This window comes from Mus musculus, chromosome 3, assembly GCF_000001635.26.
Source record: "Mus musculus strain C57BL/6J chromosome 3, GRCm38.p6 C57BL/6J".
NCBI lineage: Eukaryota > Metazoa > Chordata > Mammalia > Rodentia > Muridae > Mus > Mus musculus.
The window spans coordinates 128,369,778-128,387,208 of NC_000069.6; the positions used below are offsets into that span (position 1 = coordinate 128,369,778).

At 39.1% G+C, this 17,431-nt stretch overlaps 1 long non-coding RNA gene across 1 annotated transcript; it reads left to right on the top strand.

Moving 5' to 3' along the window:
• Positions 1–3,950: 3,950 nt before the first annotated feature.
• On the top strand, positions 3,951–11,906 carry Gm52639. The gene is made up of 2 exons (XR_003954704.1): positions 3,951–3,985; positions 11,776–11,906. It is a non-coding gene; the product is annotated as a predicted gene, 52639 (long non-coding RNA).
• The last annotated feature ends 5,525 nt before the right edge of the window (positions 11,907–17,431 follow it).

Consider the following 17,431-nt stretch of genomic DNA (forward strand, 5'->3'; position numbering starts at 1 on the left):
GCCTCATTAGTCTTGTTAGGTTAGCGCTCATGGTTGATCGCTATCTCTGTCAAGACAATGGTTGCTGATTAACTATAATTACCAGTAATGGGGCCAGCTTTCTTTTAGACTCTAATGCCCTCAGCTCATCTATGCATTGTTCAGTCATGAAAGGTCCAATCTGCTAGTCACTGCTTATTCTTTAAACAACAAGTTACTTCATGTGTGGGCTTTTAAATATTGACCACTCTACCCAACCATCCAGTACATTTTAAGTTCCCCTTTCGCACCTTCCCTCCCTCCATCTCTCTCCTCTCCCTCCTTGCCTTTTCTCTTGTTCCCTTTGAGGGGAGACAACAGATTTTTATTTGGTTTTCTTTTGGGGGGGCAGGGAGTGAGGGGAAGAGGGAAATTGCTGACATTACCCTCTAAACACTTCTTAAATCCCACTCATTTTACTAACCTGTCAAGCCATAAATATGATTTTTTTCTCAGTTTTTAATTTAAAAATTGCTGTTAAAACAAATATTGTCTATAAGACCCTAGACATAACATTCTAATCCATTCGTTTTTATGAGCCATTCTAAACAGTAAGCAGATAGTACTGAATACAAATATTCTACATTTGATCATTTTCTAATATTCTTAAATTTTTTATTATGGGATGTGTGTGTGTGTGTTTTGTTTGTTTTAAGCATAAATGTGGACATCAGAGGACAACCCCAAGGAGTCAGTTCTCTCCTTCCATCCTGTGGGTCCAATGGCTTGAGCTCTGGTGGGCAGGCTTAGTGTCAAGGGCATTTACTTGCTGAGTCACCTTTCCTGTCCCTAATGTCACTATTTATTGAGGCTCTGGGTGTGGATCTTTGCCAATATAAATTCAGTGAGTGCTAAAAAAATACTTTAAAAAGCGTTACTGTGGGTGTGAAAATGGCAACCTTTTCACTAAGACACAATCTTTGTGAAAACTGTAGTGGGATCCAATAAAAACCGATGGGTCTTGGGAGAAACCCAGGAAGATGTAGGCTTAACTCACGAGGAGGTACCTATACAGTGCACGAGGCTCTGTAACAACAGTAATATTCGAACAAGTACATCATGGATATCACTGGAAATGATCTTCTGTGAAAGAAACGGAGGCTGCCAGTTCGACTATCTTTTTATTCTCTCTTTTGCTTTTTTATAAACAATAAATGAGCAAAAAGCCATTAAATAAATACAATTAAAGTTAAGTAGTATATGTGCTGATGGTAAGTCTGGGAAAAGCTCAGGAATGTGCTATATGAGTTATGAAACAAATTGTCTCTAGAATATTCTATTTTGATTAAACTTCAAAGCAAATGCCTCAAATGCTTTGGATGCCCTCAAACCTATTCATTTTTCTTCAAGGTGAGATCAGGACTGTTTTGTTTATTATCTGACACCAGAAAGCAAGTCCACCCACCAGAGACTCTAGAGTGGGAGGAGTCCCGCAAACCCACTTAGCTTGCCTGCCAGTCACCCTACTCACCCTGCAACCTGGCATTACATGGCATATGACCGAGAACTTAAGAAGGTCCCTCTAGATTCTGTCTTTATTCCCATCTGTGTATTAACCACCTTACCTCATGTCTCCACTACACAGAGTCCAACCTACAGATATTAAATCCCAGATCAGCCCATCATTCTACTTACCAAGATACCTCAGCTCACACAGTGCCCTGTACCTGTGACCGCAGATAATGACACAGCCTAGCCTCCACCCACACTATCCACCTCCACTAGAGGATAGTGTGGTGTTCTTTGCCCTGCCCCAACAAAGCGCTACCAACTCTGACTCTAACTTAGCCCCTAATAGACAAGGAAGCCTGCAGAAACTGGTGAGCTTTCTCGCATGTAACCCAGACACATGTCCCTTCCAGAAATTAGAATCCCATTGAAATTTTCTCTAAGAAAATGCCTATCTGAGGACTGCAAAACCAAAACAAAAGAGTTGAATAAGATGTGCAATAAAAATCTTCTAAGCCTATAGAAGTTTTACTCTAAGAGACAAGAGTTATCTATCCCTAGATAAGCTGGGGCCAAAACTGACAGCTCAGTTACACATCAACATAGATTTGCTTCAGGACTGAACACCATGCACAATTTGCCTGATCCACAACCTGGAAAGTTGGGGTAGCAATGAACAAGATTCCAAACACCCAGTCAACAAAAGGCAAGATCAGATTCTACATCAACAAAACAAAACAAAATCTTGCCAATGACCTAACTCCAGACATCTAGGACCCAAACAAAAACAAAAACAACATGAATAACCCAGACATGTCCAGAAATTAGAATCTCATTGTAATTTTCTCTAAGAAAAGCAACTTAGCTAATATAAAAGATAACTATTCCAAAATAGCAATTGCAATTATGTTAAATGATCTGATAATATATGAACAAATGCCTAAACAAGGACTGCAAAAACAAACAAAAAAAGGGAAATAAAATGATGAAAACAAATCAAGACATAAAAATGGAGTTTAATAGAAGTAAAATCTCTGGGAAAAAAACAAAACGATACAAAATTTGAGATGAAAAACAAACAAACAAACAAACAAAAACACCCTCAGAAAGTCATACAAAAAGTTCAGAGCAGAGACTCAACAATAGATTGGGTCAATTGGAAGAGGTGAGATTGGGGCTTGAAGATAAGGTAGAAAAAAGGAATCATTCGGTTAAAGACAATGTTCACTGTCATTTTTAAAGAGGAAGGTGGAACAGAACATACAGGACAGCTGGGGTGCTATAAAAGATCAAACGTATGGCTTGTAAGTGAAGAAGAAACCCAGGTCTAAAGCACAGTAGGTATTTGTAGCAAAATCATGGAACATAATTTCCCAATTCTAAGAGAAAAAAAAAACTATTAATGTGCAAGAGACAGACCTAATACTAAAATAGATACAGGACCAGAGAAGAATCTCCTCATATCACAGAATTGGCTTTTAGAGTCAAAACAGTTTATAGAAATACAGGGGAAATGATTTTGAGCTAGAGGGCAGCTTTATAATTTATTATCTGTGCATTAGCATTTTATCAGTTTTATTAGTATTATTTTAGCCCATTATTTTGTACACTTAATTTAGAACAGTTTTAACTTCGTAGTGAAGATAAATGGTGGTGCACAGATTTCTTATGCTATCCTGCCCTGCAAAGTCACAGCTCACACCATTATCAGGATCCTCCCAGAGTAATATATTTTCTGTAGCTATATCCCCAATAATACTCAGTTATCTGACATGTGCAGGCTATTTTAATGGTCATTTGAACTGTAATTAAAAGTATATACCAATATGAGAACAGAAAGACCCGTGTGAGGCAGATCAAAGATAGTCTTTTTGAGCACTAGCATTTTTCTTGGCTGAAAAAAAATGCTACTAGTTACCTGGTAAAGAGGAGGCAAAACATATCTGGGAAAGCACTAAGGATCGCCCAAAACCTGAGTCAGTTCCATCAAGGTAGGGCTGGTTTCTGTACACACACACACACACACACACACACACACACACACACACACACACAGCCCAAGGAGAGTTGATATGGGGTTGGAATAGAGTTGAATTTGGGTTGGGTGTGTTTTTCATAGATCAGTTGAAAAATGAAGGAAACTGGCAGTTTGGTGAGGTGCTGAGGAAGGTTTGGGGAGTTTGGGAGGGAAAGGGTAAAATCTTAGGCTGGGAAGGAAGTGGTGAAAGAAGAGAGATCTAGAGTCCTCAGGTAGTTCTGAGGCACCAAGGAGCATTGTGCACCTTTTTGATGTCTGTGGGTGTGGCATTCAGGGTTGGCTTCCCACTTTTCTTCTTCTACAGCTGTGTGTGGCTGACAAGGATTTCTGACAGGAAGAGCACAGTAAAAGGAAGCTGCCAAGCGAGGGGATCACTGATGAATGGTAACAACTTCTCACAACGAAAACAAAGGCCGAGCTTCAAATTTTATCTTTCCAGGGCTGTTTCCGTGATCATCTTCACTGTCGTAAAACTTTGAGGTAGGTGTTGCGACAGATGGAAGTGTGTTCAGCACGTGCGTGCTGCCATCTGCAAGATCTTCAAATAAATAAGAATAATTGTAGGTTTTTGTATTTACCAATTTTATCTCTTTTTCAGATTTTGGAACATATTTATCTCCTTCCCCCCAACTCCTCCAATTACCACCCTCTCAAACTTCCTCCCCCCGTTTCCTTCCTTCCTTCCTTCCTTCCTTCCTTCCTTCCTTCCTTCCTTCCTTCCTTCCTTCCTTCCTTCCTTCCTTCCTTCCCCTCCTCCTCCTTCCTCTTCCTCCTTCTCTACCTCCTCTTTCTTCTTCCTCCTTCTCCTTTTCTTCTTCCTCCTCTTCTTCTTTTTCTACTTCTCCTCCTTCTTTCTCCTCCTCCTCCTCTGAGTGCTGTTGGGTTGGGTTTAGAGCCTGCCCTGGTGTATACTCGGCTTACCAGGGGTCCCAGAATTGAAGCAAACTGACTTCCTTTCTCAGCTGCTCTCATATGCCCATAGCCCCTCAGTTGGTGTGGAATTTCATGCCTATTTTCCCACCTCTATGCTAGGATTTGTGCCTGGTATCTGGAGATTGTTCAGATCTGAAAATGGTTTTAGAGTAGCTGTGAGTATGTGTAAATGCAGTTATGTCTGGAAAACAGTTTCCTTGATGTCACCCACCACCTGCAGCTCTAGCAAGTTTTGTTTCCCTCTTTCACAAAGACTCTTGAGCCTCAGAGTGATGGGTATGATATGAGTGTTCCATTTAGGGCTGAATATTTACAGTATCTCACTCTGTATCCATTGGCCATTTGGGGGGGGGGTGGCAGTCATCTCTGTAGTAATTGCCATGTACTGCTCATAAATTTCTCTGATAAGGGTTGCAAGGCTCACTGCTCTGTGAGTATCAGAATAACTCATTAGGGTCTATTACAATGCTATGTCCACTGGGCAGTGGTGGCACACGCCTTTAATCCCAGCACTTGGGAGGCAGAGACAGGCAGATTTCTGAGTTCGAGGCCAGCCTGGTCTACAGAGTGAGTTCCAGGAAAACCAAGGCTATACAGAGAAACCCTGGCTTGGAAAAACAAAACAAAACAAAACACAAAAACAACAAAACAGAAAAACAATGCTATGTCCACTTAGCAGTATAATAGTATTGGGTTCTCCCCTAGAGCCTATGGCCAACCTAGCCATAGGTTCACACAGGGTTTAATTATTTTGATATGGTGGGCTTATATCCAGGGAACCAAAGCCAATGTTTAAATTTGGATTTCAGCGTTTAACTTCATCATCTGGAATATAATGTGATATATGAATTAATCTGCCTCAACTGGAATTTATAAAAAATGGAGACCTGCAAGGCTAGCCTCTGATCCACTCCATTAAAATGCATAGGTTTGAAGTCTTCTGTGTAATTAATATGTCTATTAAAAATTGAGAATTGCTATTTTAGATGATCTATCTTCTAAATTCTGGGTGTTTGGAGCTAAGTCTCCATGCCTGGAATTATCTGTATGTCCTTTGATCCAGTACAGCTATATGCCTTAATGGGAGAGGCCAGCACTGATGGTATATTCAAGCCAGCCCTGGAGACAAGGTGGGGTTTATGTATGAGAGCTAATATTATTTAGGCAGGAAAAGGAGGTTTTGTATTTTATCTCTAGTTTGATTAAATTCGTTAACAATACAAATATTTAAGTTAGTGTTAGGGGCCAAAAGTAGGCTTTATATTTTCACTTTTCCTTTTTTGGAATAATACATTTACTCAATGGTAAGTTGGGAATGTTACCTGTTTTCTAATCACTAGTCTAGTAAAGACCAGAACAGCTAGTGCTACTATTGAATATAATTCATAATTCTCAATCAATAATACATTCATTCTAAAGTATACTATTATTTATGAGAATGCAACGATGGCAAAGATATTCTTAAATGGAATTTGGCATGTGCTTGGGTCAATAAATTGAAGAAACAGTTTCTTGTTAAATATACTCAAATCATGTTCCAGAATCTGGTAATGAAGAGAAAAATATCTTACTGTCAACTTAGGAAATTATGGTAAGTTGTTTAATTTCATTTTAGGTTAATGATGTTTGATTATTTATAAATACACATATATAATGGATTTTAATAAAGTTTACCCCATTCTGTGCCCCGAAATCCTTTCTTGTCTTTCCTCCATTTTTTCACAACTTCAAGTTTCATGTTTCTCTGTATGAATAATATATAAAGTATCTAACCTACTACTTTTAAGCATGTATATTTTCTGGAAATTCCTAAAATTCAACTTTAAAAATATTATAATCCATTGATTGTAACTGGAAAGCAAATTTTCACATTCCAGCAAAAATGAATTGAATATTTAAAATCCAAGTCTCAACATTAATTTTAAAAATACTTAAATTTTTATCAGAATGCGAATAGCTATTTCAGTATTAAAATTATAACATACTTTTCTATTACATAAATATTTTGAAGACACCTGGGTAATGCACAATTCTTAGATCATCCATAAATTACACCTTTAACCAAGTAAGAAATTAATACAGGCTTACAGCTTTCTAATTTGTTAGAAAATTTCTTTACGGGTATATGACTTGCTTACATAAATTATAAACTCCTAAAGTACTATGTAAACAGAATAAACAACAATTAATGAGGTTACTTTGGCAAAATGGAAAAATATAGTTTTCCTTAGATTTGTCCCAATTTTTAATGTTGGGTATTGTTATATTCTGTAGTTAAAAATCATTTGAGTAATGTTTTCTTAACTTCAAACATCTTCTGAGCTGTTTTTTATACTGTCAGATTTTAGGTATACTTTACTGAAGAAAAATTACAGAGTTAGTCTTATTATTTGGTTCAATTCACTAAAGCAGACATAAAACAAGGTATTTATAATTCAATGCTGCATTTAATGGTTCACAGCACCATCTTTGTAATATTTCTTTTCTTCTTTCTTTCTTTTTTTTTTTGGCTTGAAAAGATTGGAGACACTTTAATCAATTTTGATGTGTTCATACATGCCTAATACATCTCTCCTTTATTAATGTACTAATAAGTCCTATAATCCTTGGAATGGATTGCAGGCTCAGGCTGTCTTTGTTTACACCTGGGTACTCCTTGGCAACTACAGACACAAATGAGTAAGACTCCACATGAATGGTGATTTGGATAGCACAGTTGATAATCGCTTGTTATCATGTCAGTGTGTCCTGCTCTTTCTCTGTCTCTCTTAGCATCACAACTACTGTGCTGCCTCCAATTCTATCAACTCAAGGAACGGTGTATGTATCTAATGTTGCTTTCTAGGATAATCACTTGAAATATGTGCACAAAACTCCATTCTAATTTGATAACTGTCATAGGAAAGCAACCGTGAGTCTATATAAGAGAAGAAGAATGGACAAATATTAAGAATGGTACAGTAGAATTTTGATTCCTAACCAGCATGAATACATTAAGGGTTGGTAAAATCATAGCCCAGCTCCCAACTGAAAAAAGCATTCACAGTGAACTATTAGATATGAATTTATTATGTTATTTTAAATCATGCTTACAGATACAAGATAACACTTCCCAAAGATGTCTAGCTTACTTAATTTTAAAAGTAGAATTGGAATTTAAAAACGTATGGTCTCACACATTTTATATAGTGGGCTCTATCAATATTGGGAATATTACATGCATTTATCTGTAAGAGAAAAATGCACAGAATATTCTCGTTCATATTTTTCTTGAGAAAGTTTTATAATTTAGAATAAAATTTGGAGTGAACATTTTCATGCTCATAACAATTTGTTTTATTAAACTGATGCACAAAATTTTATTAGGGAGATTATAAAAACAAAAACAATGCAATTTAATAAAGAACTGAAATTTTAAAGTTTGTTCTCAAATTTAACATTAAAATATAGTCTACAATATTTTCTAAGTCTTGAATTTATAATACTGTTTGCTAACCACATCTGCTATATGCAAATGCTATGACTATATAAGAATAAAATATGCTTGTCTGAAAAAATTTAGTTGTAATATTCATAAATGAATAGAAACATACCTAAAGGTATTTTGATGTCTATGGAAACATTTGAAGAACCTATACAGAGTGTTGGAGTGAGATACTAGTGCAGATACTAGAAGTTCTTTAAGAGGAATACATTTTATCAGGTTCAATAAGTTATGAACTAAGTAGACCTGACCTTAGGAGTTCACCTTCATACTATTACTTGTAATTCTAAATATGAAGAAGTAAAATTTGAAATTAGGATATGATGATCTAGATCCGAAACATTTTCTATTCCCTAAAAGTCTCACATTAAGACAGAATAAATATTTTTAACATTTTTAGTTTGTGTTCAATGTTTACTTGAGTTGCACTATTGATAAGGTCAACTCTACAAAAATATGTATGGGCTCATATTTTTTTTTTAATTCCAAAGTCATTTTAAAAATTAATCAAGCTGGACATGTTTGGCGAGTGATATCTAGCATTTTGTGTATTCTAAATTAGCATACTGGTTACATGCCCTAGGAATTAATACTTCTTTTAAATTGGGGCTGTTTAGGCACATACAGACACGTGTACAGACACATGTGCTATGACATGAGTATGGGTCAGAAGATAACTTGTGACAGCCAGTTCTCTATTTTCATTATGTATGTTCTGGGTCTTGAACTCAAGTCCCCAGGCTTGGCCGCAAGCACCATTCCCACTGAGCCATCAAGTGGGTCTGAGACAAAATTTTACTTAGAATGTAACTGCAACATTATCATGAAACAGCCTTCTGGATTTGACCGTTTGAACGAGGCTATAAAATGATTATCATGCTGTAAACCCATAATATTAAACAGCTGTTGAATAATACGTATTGTGATTTCAACCTCCTCGTGTTTGTAAATGAGAACCTGGGGCAACTGTAACTGTTGCAAGAGTAGAGGCAGACTGGAGACCATCAGGGAAACTCACTTCATTTTTAAATTGTTTTGATGAGCAGTTTATTTATATCACAGTACGATGTCATTATCGTAAGATTCAAGATCAGAAGAATCAGCGAAGTATTAAGTTCAAGATGCTGCATGACCCAGTTTTAAGGATTCAATATAGTCCCTGGCTGGTTTTCAGTGGTTTTCAAATGCTTGATCCACAGTTGTCAACATCCCGTGGGTGGAGATGTTTTGGCAGGCAGCATATGGCGTATCTGGATTCTCCAACATATCAAGACAGGTTTCCCACATCAGTCCACATTCTTGTATCAAGTCATTTTCACAGAGGTTTTTTTTTTTTGTTTTTTTGTTTTTTTTTTTTTTAAGTAAAGTGCTCCTAATAACCTCTCTCCCTATCCCAAGGAATTTAATCGGTGTGATATATTTTGTTTCTAATTTTCTACAATAAAAAAATTGTATAAATGGTATGTCCTTGGATTCACAAGAAAATTCAAGTTACCATGATAAAAGGAATTATTTTATTCTAGATATGATGCCCCAGTGATACAGTATGATCAAACCAATACAAAAATCTGATATCAGAAAATTAGATTATAATAAATAAGCTCAATTTTTTAACCATCATTTGAGAAGCATTTATTTGAAATTAATTTTACCCATTTGGTTAAAAACTGTGCTTGCATTAAAAACTAGTCTTGATTTGTTTGACTCAGGCGTAGTTAAAAGAGAAAGTGAATATCAACATTAGCTCCTGAAGTCTACAAAATAAAATCTGTTTTAACCTGGTGTGCTAAACAACTTCATACAGACGTGAGTGACAGGGGCATTGGCTTGAACACTCCTAAGTACAGGTTAGGTGAATGGTCTGTAATTAAAGGGCAGGAGAATCATTCATGAGTATCCTTCATTATTCAGAACCTCTTGGCATGGAAACCATTCATAAAACAATCGCTAACTGTCCTTAACTGATGAGCAAGTATGTACTTTCTACTATTTTCTTCTTCTACCCCTGCTCAGCAAAGCACTTATTTTCTTTCTACTAATGGCAGTTGGTGCAAGATTTGAGACAGTTGTAAGATACATTGACTGTGGCGGTTGGTATTCCATTGTGATTTGATGCCTTGATAAGAGGAAACGAGGAAAAACAAAGTTCTGTGCTTTAAAGTTTCCCATAACCAGTTCAAAGTATATCCAACCAGTGTGGGCTTTTAAAAAACTACGGAGAATGACTACATATTTTCAACTTACCTTGTGTCTGTCTTGTTCTTTGTTTTTCAAGCAGAAAAGATATATGACATGTAGATTTCCGCGTTCCCAGTGTGTGTCAACTTTTAACATCAAAATCCATACACATCAGAGTAGCTACTGCACATAAGCACACTCTTAGTCTTTCTCATCCCTTTACTTATAACATTATCCTCCCTTTGTATTTCTCCCTTTTTTGCTATAACTTTAAAAACAGACTCTCACATTAAGCTCAGCAATTTTTTTGGTGGAAAAAAATTGGTCACTCAGCCTGGTCTACAGAGTGAGTTCCAGGACAGCCAGGGGTTCACAGAGAAACCCTGTTTTGAAAACAAAAACAAAAACAAACAAATAAAAAAAAAACGAAATAAATTAAAGCACCCCACACCTTGCATCTGTGGTTGTTTTTGCAGACGGGCTACAGAATTCTGAGAATATTAAGATGCAATTCTTTACCACACCAACAGGTACATCCAAGACGCTAATTAGTAGTAATAAATAATAATCCATTTTAATAAATAATAAATTTTGTAATAATATTTTTTATTTATTTTTACTTTTATATTCACTTTTATAGCCCGATTGCAGCCCCACCACACCCTCTCCACCCAGTCCTACTCTCACCTCCCTCTCCCGTTCTCAGCCCTCTTTGTCCTCGGAGAAGGACACCAATCCACCCTGGAACATCAAGTCTCAGTTTTAAAAGGGAAAATTAAACATCAACTGAAATTTTAGAGTTAAAAAAACCACCAACAATTATAATGAGGATTAAGTAAAGAGATGCTGTTTAAAGCTTCTAGCACCTGGATCACCATGACAACACAGTAGTTCTATACTTATTGCTGAAACGATGCCTAGGTTTAAGGGATGTTTCTATTTTTAAACTTCATGACTAGGAGCATTTGCAACATCCAGAGGAGGGAAAGTCAGTCTTGTTTTCTCATCAGCTTGAAAGAACTGGAATGATGGTCTTACTGTGGAAGAGACATCACCCGCAAGTCTAAACACACATTTTGGGAAACCATGCCCATGAGTGCGGGTTTAGCTAGTCGATTATCAATTGAAACTACTTAGTTTGTTTTAGTCTCTTGTTACTTCACCAGTAAGTCCATGGTCTTGAGTTAATTAGTGTCTCCTTCATATTTGGTTTTTCTGAGGGAGACAGCACTGATTGTAACAGCAGCTGTAGTTTTAAATTAGCATTTTCAGTATACGAGTAAGAAAGCAGAATAAGAATGAACATATGAACACACACACACAAAAAAAACCAAAGACCAATTCTGGCTAAACAATTATTCAAAATAGATATGTAAAACGTTGTCCATCTCATTGATTTTAACAGACTGGGTGCATATTTTCCAATTTTGAGAATATGACATCTCCGTTGGTTCCCCACCATAGTGGAGCATACATCCATTTATTATCAGAATAAAATACTTTATCCATGAAATTTACTTACAAATACCTATAAATATTTTGGTCAAACATAATTGATGTGATGGTTTGTATATGCTTGACCCAGAGAGTGGCATTGTTGGGACGTGTGGACTTGTTGAAATAGGTGTGGCCTTGTGGGTGTGGGCCCACAAGGATTAAAATATCCTTGTCCTAGCTGCCTAGGAGCCAGTATTCAGCTCGCAGCCTTCAGATGACGATGGAGAACTCTCCTCTCTGTCTGCACCGTACCTGCCTGGATGCCACCATGCTCCTACCTTGATGATAATGGACTGAACATCTGAACCTGTAAGCCAGCCCCAAATATATGTTGCCCTTTATAAGTAAAACCCTAACTAAGACAATTGGCTTGTGTTTTTGTTTCTACTAAATATAACAAAAGCAATATCATCTTTTATCTTCACAGAAAGAAAACAAAATAAGGTTTGCTTACCCCTCGCCTCCCGCCCCAAGAGTGGCCTTACAAACCATGTCTACTGTCTTCATTCAGAACACGGCCACACCAGCAGTTTTCAGTGCTCGTGGGGTCAAATCTAGATTCCATTCTTCCCAAGCACTGTGATGTACATCGAAATGGTGCCCAGGACAGTCTAGCTCGAAGGCATTGTGGCTGGGTTGGTGTCCTAATCTCTCTATTGGAAGTCTTGCCTGGTTCAGGAGATGGCCAATGTCATTCTCAAAGATTCCTGTTAGTTTCCATTGTCCTAGGTTTCTAGCTCATCACAGAGATGGCCCCTGCCCTCCATTACAGTCCCCTCTCTCTCCCTCCTCCAGCAACTTGAATTCTCCTGTTCCCCTTCCCAACCTCTCCTCCTCCCAGTGCCCTCCCTCCTTCTACTCCTGATGTCTATTCTACTTCCCCTTCTCAGTAAAATTCAAGCATCTCTCCTTGGGCCCTCCAACCTTGTTAATTTAGTTTTTTGAATCCGTGGATTATAGCATGATTATACTGTATCTTATGGCTAATACACATTTATAAGTGAGTACATACCATGTTTGTCTTTCTGGGTCTGGGTTTCTTCACTCAGGATAATCTTTTCTAGCTCCATCCATTTGCCTTCAAATTTCATGATGTCATTGTTTTTACTAGCCGAGTAATATTCCACTGTGTACCACATTTTCTTTATTCATTCTTAGTTTGAGAGACATCTAGGTTGTTTCCAGTTTCTGGCTATTAAGGATAAAACTGTAATGAGCATAATTAAAATTCAACCCACAATTTGTTTCCCACAAGATGTAAGGGGGTAAAGGTGAAGCAGAAATTGAGGGGATGGCCAACCAGAGACTGTCACAGACTGAGTCTATGTCATGTAAGAGAGCCCACCTCTAACACTATTAATGCTATTCTGTCATATTTGCAGACAGGAGCATTGCATAACTGTCATTTGAGAGGCTTCACCTAGCAACTGACTGAAACAAATGCAGAGACTCACAGCCAACAATTAGATGGAGCTTGGGGAATCCTGTGGAAGATGGAGAGGAAGGTTTGAAGGAGCTTACAGGAGTTAGGGACACCACAAGAAAACCTGCAGAATCAACTAACTTGAGTCCATAAGGACTCACAGAGACTGAACTGCCAACCAGAGAGTATGCATAGGACTGACCTAAACCCTCTGCAGTAACAGTTGTGCAGTTGGGTCTTCAGGTGGGACTCCTAATAGCAGAAGCAGTGGCTCTCTCTGAATCCTTTCTCTTAACTGGGCTGCCTTGTCTAAACTCAATAGGAGAAGATTTGACTGCAATTTGATATGTCAAGTCAGGTTGGTATCCATGTGAGACCTCTTTTTTTTCTGAGGAGAAGGGGTGGTGGAGATTGGGGCCAGGGAGGTGGGGGTGGGGGACTGGGAATAGAGGAGGGAGGGGAAGCTGTATTCAAGATGTAAAATAATAAATAACTTAAAAGAGAAGAAATAGGTGCCCAGATGGAGTGGAAACCATGACTACTATAGCATGGAGACCTGATAGAGAAGCAAAGCAATGCATTTACCTTCTAATACCTGAACCCTTGTACTTGATTGTAAGAATTAACTGTAAGTGAAAGAATAAATGATCTTGGTATGTCAAGATCAAAACAATGATACAGATTTGTACTTGTGGAATGCCATACACTGATGAGCCACTCACAGATGAAGAAGGTGGTCTCGGGGAAGAAATAAGAAGACAGGAAAAAGGAGCGCATCTCCTGGAATGGTCTTGATTTGGATCAGGATATCCAATACCTATCAGTAACTGTAGGTAATCAGGACTTCTGAGTCTGGTATGATGGGACTCTAACGACCCTGTCTGAATTCTTGTGTTTTCTCCAAACTCATATCCAAACCTAATCACTCTTGTTGGTTTTAGAGGTGAGTCATGAGCGTGGAGCCATAAGGAACAGAGAGTCGCTTACTACTCATGGGATATGAACATATAGGAGGGGCGGGATATGGGAGGGGACAAGTAGTTTTTCAGCAGATACTAGCTAGCTGGTTCCTTCATCTGGCCTTTCCAGACTTAGGAACAGTAAGGGGATGGTTTCAGCCACTTAGAAGCAGCCTGAATAGACTGAAAACCTCTCTCCCTGTAGTGGCTTGAATATGTTTGGTCCAGAGAGTGGCACTATTTGGAGGTGTAGCCTTGGAGTAGGTGTGTCATTGTGGGTGTGGGCAACAATCACTATACCTAAATAGAAGCACCTAAAGAAATGTTCAACATCCTTAGTCATCAGGGAAATGCAAATAAAAATATCCCTGAGATTCCATCTCACATTAGTCAGAATAGCTAAGATAAAAAACTCAGGTGACAGCAGATGCTGGTGAGGATGTGAAGAAAGGGGAACACTCCTCCATTGCTGGTGGGATTGCAAGCTCGTACAACCACTCTGGAAATCAGTCTGGTGGTTCCTCAGAAAATTGGACATAGTACTACCTGAGGACCCAGCTATACCACTCTTGGGCATATACCCAGAAGATGCTCCAACATATAATAGGGGTGCATGCTCCACTATGTTCACATCAGCCTTATAATAATAGTCAGAAGCTGGAAACAACCCAGATGTCCCTCAACAGAGGAATGGATACAGAAAATGTGGTACATTTACACAATGGAATACTACTCAGCTATTAACAACAATGACTTCACAAAATTCACAGGCAAATGGATGGGTCTAGAAAGTATCATCCTGAGTGAGGTAACTCAGTCACAAAAGAACACACATGTTATGTACTCAAATGGAATACCCATGAAACAACTCATGGACCACATGAAGCTCAAGAGGAAGCAAGTGGATTGTTCAGTCCTACTTAGAAGGAGGAACAAACTAATCAAGGGAAGTAGAGGGTGGGAGGGGCTTGGGAGAAAGAGAAGAGGGGTAGGGGAAAAAGAGGGGAAAAGTCAGGTATGGGAGGAGATGGAGATGTACAGAGAGTCAGGAAATTGAACAGAGTTGTGTAGCAATGTGGGATGGGAAACTTGGGGTACCAACCAGAAAGTCCCAGATGCCAGGAAAGTAAGAGCCTCCCAGGCCCCCACGGGGATGACATTAGCTGACCTGTCAAGACCATATCCAGAGGTTAGGCATGGCCCCCTGATTGAGAGATGGAGCCACCCATCCATCTCCAATTTTTTAACCCAGAATTTCTCCTGTCTAAAAGAAATACAGGGACAAAGAGTGGAACAGAGACTAAAGGAAAGGCCATCCATAGACTGCCCTACCTACGGATCAATCCCACATGCAGATACCAAACCCAGACACTGTTGCTGATGCCAGGCGGTGTTTGCTGACAGGAACTTGATGCAGCTGTCTTCTTAGAGGCTCTGCCAGATGCTGAGTAATACAGATGTGGATGCTCACAGCCAACCATTGGACTGAGCACAGGGACTCCAAAAGAGCAGCCAAGGGAAAGACTGAAGAAACTGAAAGGGTCTTATCTGGCATCAATGGGAGGGGAGGCCCTAGGTCCTGTGAAGGCTTGATGCCCCATTGTAGAGGAATGCTAGGACAGTGAGGCAGGTGTAGGTGGGTGGGTGGAGGAGCACCCTCATAGAAGCAGGGTAAGGGAGGAAGGGATGGGGGTTTGCAGAGAGGAAACTGGGAAAGGGGATACCATTTGAAAAGTAAATAAAACAAATATCCAATTTTTTAAAAAAGGAAAAAACAGAATAAATAAATAAAAAGAAAGAAAGAAAACCTCTTCCTAGCTGGAAGCTAGTCTTTTCCTGTTTGCCTTTGGATGAAGATGTAGAACTCTCAGCTCCTACTCCGCCATGCCTGCCTAGATGTTACCATGCTCCTGCCTTGATGATAATGGACTGAACCTTTGAACCTGTAAGCCAGCCCCAATTAAATGTTGTTTTAATAAGAGTTGCCTTGGTGCTCATGGTGTCTGTTCACAGCATGTCTAACAAAGACACTCACACTTACATTTTAAAGATCCTTCCTGTGCCTCTATCTATGAAAATGGAAATACTGAACCTTGAACTCATATGGAAGTATAGTTCTTAACCCTCATCAATGGAGCTTTGTTGGGCAGATGACTAAAGCCATTACAGAAAGCTATAGCTTTCAAATCAAAATGCAGAGAACAACTGACTGTCCTGTGCCCAACTCTGACTGATTTGTCAATAGCACAACCCCTACATCTAAGGCACAGGGAACATTAAAGGAACAGGGGAAAAAAAGATTATAAGGATCAGTCTCCTCCAGGGACAGATTTCCTCATAGGTTGCCTCATCTTAAATAGTCATCTTTACACACACACACACACACACACACACACACACACACACACACACACACATCAACAACAGTAAATGTACTCAAAGATTATATCTGTTTGTACATATGTGCATATGTGTACAAGAATAATAATTTAAAAAGAAGAGGCAATGAGTTTGAGAGAGAATGAAGGACCAAATAATATATAGTGTAAATAGAGCACTCATATACAAAGTTCTTAAATTTTATTTTATTTTATTAAATTATTTTATTTATTTACATTTCAAATGTTGCCCCCTTCCTGGTCCCCCCTCCCAAAGTTGTTCTCCCCTTCCCTAACCTTTGCCTCTGAGAGGGTGCCCTCCCACTTCCCCCTCCAGCATTCCCTTTCTCTGTGGCATCCAGTCTCTAAAGGATTAGGTACGTCCTGTCCTCTCCCTCTGAGGCCAAACAAGGCAATCCTGTGTTACATATGTACCAGGGGTCACAGACCAACCCATGTGTGCTCTTTTGTTGGTGGCTCAATCTCTGGGAGCTCTGAGGGTCTGGGTTAGTGACACTGTTGGTCTTCCTATAGGGTTCTCATCATCCCCTTTAGCTCCTTGAATCCTTCCCCTGCCTCTTCCATAGGAGTCCTAGACCTCAGTCCAATGTTTGGTTGTAAATATCTCCATCTGTCCCAGTCAGATGCTGGTACAGCCTCTCAGAGGACAGCCATGCTAGTCTCCTGTCATCAAGCACAACATGGCATCAGCAATAGTATCAGGGTTTCGTGCCTGTGCATGGGATGGATCCCAAAGTGGACTGGTCACTGGATGGCCTTTCCTTCAGCCTCTGCTCCATTTTGTCCCTGCATTTTCTTTAGACAGGAACAATTCCGGGTCAATTTTTTTGAAAATGAGTAGGTGGCTCCATCCCTCCACTGGGGGCCCTGTCTATCTACTGGAGGTGGTGTCTTCAGGTTCCATCTCCCAACTGTTGGGCATTTCAGCTAAGGTCATTCCCTTTGAATCCTGGGATTCTCTCACATCCCGAGTCTCTAGGACTTTCTAGAGGTTCCCCCAACCCCCTGTCCCCACCCACAACTGCACATATCCATTCATTCTCTTGGTTTCCT